Source organism: Sciurus vulgaris (genome assembly GCF_902686455.1).
Source record: "Sciurus vulgaris genome assembly, chromosome: 14".
NCBI classification, from domain to species: domain Eukaryota; kingdom Metazoa; phylum Chordata; class Mammalia; order Rodentia; family Sciuridae; genus Sciurus; species Sciurus vulgaris.
Genome location: NC_136475.1, coordinates 35,789,296 through 35,801,305, shown reverse-complemented (window position 1 = coordinate 35,801,305; position 12,010 = coordinate 35,789,296). Strand labels below are relative to the sequence as shown.

Below are 12,010 nucleotides of genomic sequence, written 5' to 3'. Positions count from 1 at the left end.
TTACCTGTTGGATATCATACCATACACTGTAGTAGTTACAACAGTGTATTAATAGTTCAGGAATAACAACAAACTCTTTATACCCAGATATATATTCCTATAGATTAAAATGAATTAAACAACTCACTCGGAAAATATGGGCAAACACATAAACTCACCCTCAGAGCAGAGGCAGACATTAGTGTATTAGACCAAAAGAGAAATGAAAAGATATTCAACCTCTCTAGAAATCAAAGAAACAAATTCATAAAGAAAAAGATATCTTTCTTGTGCATTCATGAGTAAACTTTCCCAAGTTTAAAATTATCTTGTATTGGTAATGGGGTAAGAAACCATGTACTTTCGTATTTCCTGATGGAATGTGAATGCTATCATTTGAGAAGCAATTTTGCATTAAATATTAAAATCTAAAACGCACATACTTCATAACCCAACAATCACAATTATCATCCACCTTTTACAAAACAATGCATTAGTAGATGTGGACAAGAACCATGTATAAGGAGGCTCATCAGAGCACTGAAGCAGAAAAATAACAGAAATAAACTGAATGTCTATGAAAACAAAGTACTGAAGAAACCATGGTACAACTACTGTATAAAACAACAGGCAGTATTTTTAAAATAATGATATATATCTTCATTTACTGGTATGGTAAAAATTCTAAACTATCCAAAGTGAAAATGAAGTATAGAACAATATATCACCATTCAAATAAATGTGTGTGTCTGTGTGTGTGTGTGCATGCTACAAAGACACTGGCCACCTATTTCTTTGAGACAGTCTCCTGTGGTCCCCAAAGTCAAATGTCTGCTCATGACACAGCCCATAATCAAAGGCAGAACAGTTCACACATTCTATGTCCTTAGATATCAAAAAACTGAACACACAAATAGATATGATGTTACACCAAAACAGACTGTGGAAGGATAATGTTTATTATTTCAGGAAATGCTTAAACATATTTAGTTTAAAAGTAGGATGCAGGGGCTGGGGAGATAGCTCAGATGGTAGAGTGCTTGCCTTGCAAGCACAAGGCCCTGGGTTCGATCCCCAGCACCACAAAAAATAAAATAAAAGTAGGATGCAAAATTATACGATCTCAGTTATGTTTATAAAAAGACCTCACTGCACAATATACTCAGATATACTCAAAAGTGTGGGGGGGGGGGGACTAGAAATTCACCAAATATTCACTGCATAATTGAACTATGGTGATTTTTTTCTCCCCACATTCTTTTTCTTGTTATTTCCTAGATGTCCTACAATGGGAAGTATTATTTTAAATGTTAAAGACAAAAACATGTTCTTTTTGAAATAACGTATCTCCTGTTGCTGAATTCTCTGGATACATCTATGTAGATAATGCTGAAATATTTATCTACTCCCAGCCTCTCCTCTTCACTCCAAGTCCCACTTTTCAGTTGCTTCTTGAGCAGTTATCAACATACCAACTTTAGTTCCCCTAGATGTGATTTTTCTGCCTCTCCCACTGCTGTGCTCATTGATCCCTTTCCCTGCTGGGTCAGCCCTGTCCCAGACCAAGGCAGAACTGAATTAAAAGGTACCAACACAAGGTCATCTTCTCCTCCACATTCTAACTTCCATCCATTCCTAGAGTGAAGTTTATTGGAAATCTGCTTGGATTTTTGATACCTGCCACTGCCGAGTCAGTACTACATACTCCGTGATGCTCTATCTAGCATTAAATTGTGAAGGTACATACTGCATAGCCTTTACTAGACTACTTGATGAGATCACACACTCTATCTTACTCACATAATAATTCAGGGCTGGTGCCCCAATCCCTCCCTCCCCACCCCCACAAAAAAGAAACAATGGTTTTCATAGTTTGTAAGAAAGCAATGAATAGCTATTACATTTGTAGGACCAGAAATCTCTGGATTTGTTCAGATAGAGTAAATTCAGAAACTTAATTCAATCAACAACCACTTATGAAGGAACGATGTGGGCTCAGGATTGTAACAGGAGAATAGTAGAAAATAAGGAAGGCATGGCTCCTCTCTTGACACAGGATCCAAAGAGGTAAAGAACACCTTTTTTTTTTTTTTTTTTTTAAGTGGAGAATAATTACTGTTTTGGCTTCTGCCTTAACAAGTAAAACATGGAAATCTTCTTGCCTGAGGTCCTGATTTCACAGATGGGCAAACTGCAATCGGGTTTGCCTGCCTGGATTCTAGACTATTGCCAACACTGACTTTTGCCTCCTGTCCTAACTCCATGGGCCTCAATGTGCTTGGCTCTGCTTGTCACTATTTGTACGCTTGCCCATTTTAAATTGTTCCCTTGGATGCAGACTCCCTTCCCCTTCAGTTCATGCTTTGGGTTAGAGCTAAGCTTCTTCCTTCCTCTTATCCCAGGGTACCCTCTGTCACCTATTTTTGCATACACTCCTACAATAACAAGCTGTGACTACAATCCCAGCTTTCTGCTTCAACCTCCCTCCCACAAGACTAAGAATACATGGCAGGCCTCTAAATCAAATCAAATTGTAACAAACACTAAGGCTCCATAGCCCAACATTCACTTCCCCCTTCCTTGTTCTCAACAAAATTGCAATGATGCTCTTTTATCCCCTCTCTGGTTCCACCCAGCCATGGACTTTAGTAAAAACTGACTCCAGCCCCAGAAGATGGCTCCTGATGTAGTCTAAGCCCATCATTCATGCATTCCTATTACCCTTGGTGTTGACTGAACTGGGGATGACTACATGATCCAGCAAAGTAGAAGAGAGGCTACAGGGGGCTTTCTGCAAAGGCTTCGTTTTGCAGGAAGTGACACTGCTGCTACATAATGCTGTCTTAGGAGCTAAAGCAGCCATCATACTACTGGATGAGGATGAGGTCAACCCACAGACCGGGCAGAGCCAGGACAAAGAAGAAGGTGGAAGCTAAGTCCAACTCCAAAAACCAGAGCTACCCATCTTTTGGATTTTGTATCACTTTTACAAATCTTTTCTAACATATTTATTTTCCTATGCTGTCAGGTTACACACACTACTTTTAAATAGCACACCTCTGAACACACACACACACACAAATACACACATACATATACACATGTGCACACTCACATGTTACATACCAGCAGCTTTGTTTTCCATTTCAAAGGAGTAACTTTAAAATGGGAATTTGACAGGTATTTGAGTTGTTTTCAGTTTGCAGCTATTATAAGTAAAGCTGTTAATTTTCACGTAAAAGTTTTTATACATATGTTTTCATTTCATCTGAGAGTAAAATTTCTGGGTCATATGGTATGAGTACTTTTAAAATTAAGAGAACTGCCAAACTGCTTCCAAAGTATTACATTCCCACCTGCAGTGTATGAATATTACAGTTGCTTGACATTCTCTCCAAACCTGCTATTGCCAGTCTTCATAATTTAGCCATTCTAGTGTTACTAAAGTGGTATCTCATTCTTGTTTTTAAATTTCATTGCTTTGGTCAATAAAAGAGTTAAACACCTTTCACCTTTTCATGTGCAGATTGCTCATAAACTCTATATTATAATCTTCTTGTGTGCAATATATCTTCTGATATTTTGCTAATTTTTAACTGTCATCATATTGAGTTACAAGAGTTCTAAAGTCCTTTGTCAGATATACAGCGAAATAGATATACATATCTAACAAATTTTGTATCTTTTGAAGAGCAAATGTGTTTATTTTAATTTTGTTAAAGGGTAATAAATCTTATAAATTTTATCAGTATTTTTTGAATTCTAAAAAATTTACCTAACTTAAAAATAACAAAAGTTTTCACCTATATTTTCTTCTAGAAGTTTATATACTCAAAATCAGACAAATCTCAAAAACATTATACTCAATGAATGAAGGAATATAAACATGATTCTTCCACTCCGTTTATATTAATTTCTAGAACAGGAAAACCTACTTTATGTAGATGAAAACAGATCAGGCCCAAGGGGAGATTTTAGGGAAATGGAAATATTCTATACACTGATTGCAGTGGTGGTTACACAAGTATATTTGACAATAAACAACCAAGACAACAAACTAGTTACTTAAAATGTATTTTACTGTAAATAAAAGATATCTCAAAAAAAAAAAAACTATTTAAATGTTTAAGAGAATTTGGAGCTGGACTGGTAGGAAGACTAATGACCACAATCCCATGGGATAGATAGGATTGAGGGGATAAGTAAAGCCTTGCTATGCCTGAGGAGAAATATTAACCTTAAAGTGTATATAACTTCTTAAATAAATACCTTATTTTAAATGCGTAAATGCTGTATTGTTTTTCAAGGAGACTGGCATGATTCAAACCAGCCAACCACACACTGGGTTCATCCCTAATTGGAGGTACCAACTGACTGGTACCTTTGGAGCAGGAAGAACTTGAAATGAACTTCTCTTTAAAAACGAAGAATGAAGAGGTGAGAAAAGGATATATTCCTTAGTTCTCCCTTGAAACAGAGACCTTGTAAACTCAAATTTGCAATTTTATTGGGAAAGAGAAAGCATATGCCACTGAAGATGAGTTGTTTTGTTTTGTTTTTTTCTTATTTAACAGCAGTTTATATTTCAAAAGAAAAAAATGGGACACAGTGAAAACGAAATCATTATGCCTTGAAATTTTAAAGGAAATTCATAGAACTATCAGTCTAGAATGTTAATTCTACAGCTGATTACCTATATATCATCTAGTCCAAGTCACTTAAAATACAAATAAGAGTTTGAAAGCTGTTTAGTCATATGACTCATTAGTTAACTGGCTGAAAATCTGAAGGAAGAACCCAGCTTTCCAGGTTCAGCATGCTTACTGAATTATCATCTATAGCCACTGTTCTGCATAGGTATTTTCAGAATACCTGTGAATGAATTCATGTTAGGCAACATGATCAAAATAAATGGAAAGTATAAATAGAGGGATGAACTTAGATGAATATTCCTGGCATTTTCCTAATAAATTGAGTCCAGTATATACTTCTTTATGCCAGTTCTGCACAAATCACTCTGACAGGTATCGATGCCTTAAGAAACAGAGTGAAGTGGTAAACTCTTGAGAATTGTAGAATGTCCTTTCCAAGAAACAGCTAAGGGCAATTAGCTCCTTCTGAAGTAGTTAGGGGCATATTTATCTCATTGGGAGAGCAATTAATGTTAGTTAACAACTGCTTCAGGTCCTACGAATTTAAGATAAACTTGGGAGACCAGATTTTTAATCAAACCTTCATCTAATCACAATTAAAAGATGGGAGCATCAGATTCTTTGGTGGTTTCTGGAGTCACTGTGGTTTTTGGGTGGACTGCAGAACAAATGCACCTTTCTCCAACAAGAGTTCACAGCTTTAGTTTTGAAATACCAAGGGACGATAAAACTTAGGTTTATGTAAACCTAAATTCTTTATTTTATTCCAAGTCCTGTGGCATGTCCATTCATTTAATGTGTCTCCTGTGGAGAAAGTTAGGATACTGTTTATTCATACCTCAACTTAATCAGGTAGCCCCCATCAAAGTAGTATTATTTGGCTCCCTCAAATCAGCCAAGCAAACATATCCTCCAGATATCGAAAAATAACAGGATACTGAAAGTCAACATATTATTTTACATTAATCTTTTTTAATCCAAACTTGAGTTTTAAAATCTAATTATAGAAATTTATACATAAAACCTGCTTTAAAACATTGATTGCAGCCTGGGACTAGGGCGCATGCCTGTAATCCCAGAGGCTCAGGAAGATCACAAGTTCAAAGCTAGTCTCAGCAAAAGCAGGGTGCTAAGCAATTCAGTTAGGCCCTATCTCTAAATAAAATACAAAATAGGGCTGGAGATGTGGTTCAGTGGTCGAGTACCCCTGAGTTCAATCCCTGGTACCCAAAAAAACAAACAAAAAAAGTATTGATTTTATCAACATGACAGCAAAAATAAAGAAAACCCATAATTGAAGAGGCAATTATAAAATTTTTAGTTCAATAGATAAAACAAAATGATTTTATTCTGCCTCATCCTCACTCCACCTCCATGTTTGGTCACTAACTTGACTTACAGGAAACAATTTTATTTTTTCACTCCTGCTAATAACATGTTGACATCACACCTGAAAAATAATGCTCTAATGGCTGTACTCACAGATCAGGTCTTTAAATAAAATAAGATCTTTCTGAACAGGAAAGTCCTATGAAATTAAGCTCTATAAAAGGAGACACTCACTTCAGGTTTTATATAATGTTACAAGTAATACTTTCAAAGAGCTATAAAATACATATTTATAGTTGAGTTAGAATTCAGTTCTGAGATAAAAATTCACTTATAAGAAAAACAAAAATGCCTAAATTTAAATTTTTCAAAAACCTCTGGAGCTTTAATGTAAAACTAACTAGAAGTGATACATCTGAAAATGTTTTATTTAGATCAGCTGAATCTTTAAAACATCAAAATATCAAGGAAGATTTCCAAATAGGAAATAAAAATGCTACAGTTCATAGTCTGTTAGTTTTTGGAAATATATTTATGTTTATACTTAATATAATTTAAGATGATATTCACAAGATCAATTCTGTGTATTATTAGAATTACAAAAATAAGTATAAGAAAAGCTTTGTACTATTTAGGAGAAAGGAATGAAACTGTGTCTACCTATTAAAATAGGTTAAACAAAGTACTATAAATACTGTAACTTTGAACTTGCAGGTAAAATTTTCTGGAAATCTATTTTTTGATAGAAGAACTCAATTCATATTATTTATGCCATTAGATAAATATCTTAAGGATACAATTTTCAAAATAGTTAATGAGCCTCAAGTAAAAACAAAGGTATAACAACAAATGCACTCAATGGCATTGGTCAACCCATTCTTGGCGGGTACTTAACTTGCTCAGTACAAGTTCTCAGACAGACCCTCTGTTATCATAATATGTCAGAATCCCCAGAACACTTGAAAAGTATAATCTACCTGAAATCACTAATAATCTTAAACACCAACATAAAGAGACTTTACTAATTAGGTAAAGTCAACAATGTAGTAAAAAAATAAAGTCCCTGGAAATATAATGACTCTAACAAGTTCTGGTTTCACATATGTCAAAATAAATAATCTTGGTTGTTATTCTCCATGATATAGACCTGGGATATTAATGGGGTAAGATAAAACAAGAGAGAGTTGTAATGGTCATAATATTAAATCTTTGTTGTCCAGCAAAGGTCAAGTTTTCTATCTGCCTTAAAGTTTAAAGAAAAAATAAAAGGAATCCTCTGGGTCCTCACTGTGAAAACCACCTTGGATTAGAATTAAAACAAGACCCTTGGGTATCTGAATCTTCTGTGGTAAAATGGCTCCCATACTGCAATAAGTTGTCCCATCCCAAGTGACAGTATATTCACTCTGACTATATGTTTAACACCTTTTAATACACTCACCAGTATGCTCAATATTCCAGTTTAAAAAACAGTTTTCCTAATGTTTCTCCAAACACATCATGCTTCCTCCTTCACCTCTCTTTTGCTCCAGCTGTGGTACCCTCTCTGCATGAAATCCTTCCCTAGGGCTCTATACAAGCTCCAATGCTACTGCTAAATATAATTTTTTTTTTCTGAATGCATAGACATCTGTCCTCTTGAGAAATCCTCTAATACTTACTTGCTTTTCCATCTTTCCAATCCACACTATCCTGGGATGATTTTAGGTCAATTCTCTTAATTATAATAATGCTCACATAATACATGCTTTGTTTGTATCATGTACTATGCTAAACATATTGAACCTTTAAAGCAAATCCACAAATCAGTCTACAAAAATACCCATTTTATAGCTGAATAAAGAGACTTAAATAGTATGAAAGAGCACAAGGCTCTTAAGCAGTAGAACCTGCACTCGCATCTAAAGGTGTTTGCAGAGATCTTACTCTTTTCCACTGTGAAATACAACCTCATGAAAAATACCTGTTATCTTCAACTAGGCAAGCTGAGGTCAAAGATAGTATCTCTTACTTCTTTCTATTTTCCAATACCTCTTACTACTACTTAGCCCTGTCTTGGACAAGTGTTAAGAGCTTCAAGGAGGGAGGCATAGAGAATGTATCCAGCATATTTCCTTCGGGATGGGTGTCCCTAGATGTTCCATTGTTTCTCTATTTGGTCATGCATTCTTAAAGTTCAGTCACCAGTCAACTCAAGGCAGAAGCCTCTACAAATGAAATTCTTTAGAGAAAAGATTTTTATTTGTAAACTGGTTTAATGGTCAATATAACAAATTGCTGTTTTACAACACTAGTTCTTCCAATTCATATTTGACTAATTTTACTTATCTCTTACAATAGTTTATAAACAAAATAATAATTTATTTTCTAGTTCTTTAATAACTTTATTTTGTTTTCACCAAGTGGACGAATATTTACAAATGAAACAGACAAAGGTACATTTCTTAACCCATAGTAATTGCAGAATTTACAACTGGGATATACACTCATATAACTCTGCAGAAAAACTGCAACAAAGAAAAAGCATGACAGACTAAGGGACTGCCTCCTCCCCACACTCATGACTGTGAAGTCATACAAAGAAACAGCAATAGAGAGGGGGAAAGGCATTTAAAAGTAAATTCAGACAAAACTAACTTATGCTCATGCAGAATTACTATGAATTCTTTCACTAGCTTCATGATATTCCTAGGAAAGGAACACCACCAACAAAAAACACTTCTTTCTGCAAGTTCACAGTTAAGTAAAGTAACCATTCAAAGACCTACAGTGTTGACCACAATTCTGCAGGAGGATAGCAGAAATACTGATAACTCAACCAAGCTTCTGCCACATGGCCGAAGAGTCAGCTCAAGCCATTAAGGGGACTGCATTCCTACCACAGGGAATTAAGTGGGGAGGGTTCCATCATACCTAACATTATGCACATTCCCAACACTGGTTCAGGTGATGAACTGCATCAGCTCTTCATCAAATTTGCACTATATCACTTAGGAAGGCAAGTCGCTTCATCTCAACTCCTTTACATTCCCATAAAATGCAAAAGCACATATTGCATTACTGGTATATAATTTAAATGGAAAGAAAAAAGTCAATAATTTCCTCCAAAGTACAGTTTTTTACTGGCAACTTCAATATATCCAATTTGATCCCTCTATACACATTCCTTAAACACAAAACTCAGCTATTCTATAGATTCCTCTATAGGTTTCTTCAGAAAAATATAAATAGGACAAACCATTGTCCTCTAAATAGCCATTTTTAATTTAGACTTAACACTGTTAGACACTTGTGAGACAACTAATATACTACACAGGCATGGCTGTCCCACCATGTATAAATAAACTTTTGGCAGCAATGCCTTCAAAAGGAGAATTGCCACATTACCATCAAGATATGTATAATATAAGCAATTGGAATGTAAGCTAAAGAAAGCAAAGTAAAATCTAGGATTTTGTGGAAATAGTGATGCAAAATCAAATTTAAAAAGAAAAACATCAATAATTTTCTCCACAGCATTGTTTTTTGCTGGCAACTTCAATGAATTCAATTCTGGTCCCTCTACATATACTGAAAATTTAAATTGTTAACAATGGTCCCTGGAGCTAATTCAACTTTTCCGAGAGTATAAACCACAAACAGAATCACACAGTATGTTTTTCTTCCAACATCTTCAGGATCCCTATAAGGTGGATGAGAAGGAGTAAAGGTACCGGTCCAAAGGCTATAATGCAGAGATGATCCTATCAAAAGGGTATATTTACAAGCCTGTGGGTACAGCCCTATTTCTCCAAAATCTGTCTAACCATTATTAACCTTTAGAAGTTAACCCATGATGAACAAAAGTACATCTCGAGCTCTGCTTCCTATTTTCCCAAACCAATCCACCTTGGTGTTTTGCATGTAAAGGAAAACATTCCAAAAATAATGCTGTGGTGCACAAGCATCAAAGTTTAGAGAGTTTCTGCCTCTAAAGTAGGTAGTGACAGGACCAAGGACACACAGGTTCAATTCCAAGCCAAATATTAGGCGGGTGGTTTGAAAATGTCAATCCAAAGAGGCCTGGGGGAAAGGATACAAGCTTCCCCTGCCACCACCCTTTCTCTCCCCTCCCCTTTCTCTCTTGTTCCCTTCCTCTCTTCTCTTTCGTTGTGGTTTCTCATGGAGACCACAATCAAAGCAGAGAGAGCTGGATTTTAAATTAGTGTGTCACATACTGAGAATATGTAATTCCCAGGAGAGAAAGAAGAAACTGCTGAAAAGGGGTGTGGGGGACTGTTGGCAACACGTCTAAGTGACAACCCTCCCCGCCCCCACCCTAATAGAGCACAAATCCATATGTTCTTCTTTGAGCCTCTTTTTCCAGTTCCCAGTACTCTAAACAACTTGACCCTTAATCCTAATAATTTAGAGACCTGCAGGGCATCTGCTGTGCAAGAGTATGCCTCTCAGTGTATGTGCCCAATTTTCTGGAAGCCCCTGAATCCGGACAGTAGTATTAAGCAGGGATGCTCCGACCCTCCCACCAGGGAAGGGGTGAAAAAAGGGGGTAAAGAGATGGAGACAAGAGGAGAGGGATGCAGAGCTGAGCTTGAGGACGAGTGGGTGAAAGGAAGACGGGGAAGAAAGAAAGGATGGAAAGGAAGTAGGGCTGGGAGAGAGGAAGAAAGGGATGAAAGAAAGGCTGGAAGGGAGAAAGGAGGGGAGAGGAGAGAGGGATGTTGGGAAGGACAAGGGAGGGAGGGTTGGGAGCGGGGAGGGAGGGGAGGATAGAGAGGATGGGAGGGAGGCAGGAAGGGAGGGAGGCAGGCAAGGATGGAGGATGCTCTGCCCGGGACTCACCTCTGTGGGTCGGTGGGAGTTTCTCGCCTCCTCTTTCTCGCCCGTTTCCAGCAGCTGGAGTGGTTATCACAGAAGGGACTAGAGAGGCGGCGGAGGGGACGAGGGCAGCTGCTGCAGCCGCCTCTGGCCGAGGTGCGGTGCCGCCTGCTCCGCCCGCCCGCCCGGGTCTCCGCCTCACTCGGGGCTGGAAGCGAAGCCGCTCCCCCCTCCCCCCGCCCGCCCCGCGTCCTGCCCAAGCGCGAGCGGCAGCGGCCCGGATCGCCGCTAGGGGAGGCGCCCAGTGCGCAGGCGCGGCCGCTCGCTCGCTCGCGCGTCCCCGCGGCCCTCTAGGCTCCGCAAGGCTAGGGAAGGCGCGGGGCGGAGGGTGGGGGCGGGCGCGCGCGGCCTGGGGAGCGCCCGAGCGGGCGGGGCGGGGAGGGGCGGGGCCAGGGGGGCGCGGCCGGCTCCGCGCCGCAGGTGGGGGGAGGGGATGGCGGTGAAGGGGCACCGCCGAAGGGCGCAGGTGCCGTGTCCATGACAACCGCGTTACCCTTAGGGCGGGGACCAGTAGCTGAATCGCTGCGAGCTGCCAGGCCCACCCGGAGGGACTAGGTTCTTGAGCATTCAGAATTAGTGGGATGGGGGTGGGTGGGATCGCAGAGTAGGAAATAAGGGTCCTGACACAGGACAGGAGGAGGGTAGGGCCTGAGCGCAGCAAAAGGTAGTGCCTGACACGAAAGGGAGGTTTATTGGAACCCAGAGCCGCGAAGGGAGAGAGATTGGACTTTAAAAGAACCTGGAAGAGGATGAAAGTGTTAAAACAAATGGAATATTTGCCCATTTAAGAAGCCTTTGTTGAATGCTGTCTTTGTGGAAGGCATTGTGATTCATTTATTTGTGCCAGACATTCTACTTAAGCTATTTGAGATATCCAGAATGTTTAAGATCCAGCGTTTGTCCTCGCGGAGGTTACACTCTACTTGCGAACTTAAATAGCGAAGACAGGGAGTGTATCCCCTTGCCAGCCACCAGATGCTGGGAGTTGATAGTGGCGGTATGTAACTGTTACAGAGGTCCATAGAAGCAAAATGGTACACAGCTACATCAAATGTGAAACATAAGTTACAGTTATCTTTGTTCTGTCATAGTGCCAAATGACAATTTTTGTTTTGTTTTAAATCAAAAGAGAAAAAGACAAAGAAAACCTATGGCAGTTTGGTTTAACAACT

The 12,010-nt window shown here is 38.8% G+C and overlaps 1 protein-coding gene across 4 annotated transcripts in view; it reads right to left on the bottom strand.

Moving 5' to 3' along the window:
• Positions 1 to 10,993, bottom strand: part of CTNNA2 (catenin alpha 2) — a 1,097,968-nt gene extending 1,086,975 nt beyond the window's left edge. For 2 of the 4 annotated variants that reach the window (XM_079111126.1, XM_079111127.1), the window contains exon 1: positions 10,803 to 10,993. The gene's annotated coding sequence lies outside the window, so the exon portion shown is untranslated. The remainder of the gene's footprint in view (positions 1 to 10,802) is intronic. The other 2 variants (XM_079111124.1, XM_079111125.1) reach the window with 1 other exon arrangement.
• Positions 10,994 to 12,010: the final 1,017 nt, after the last annotated feature.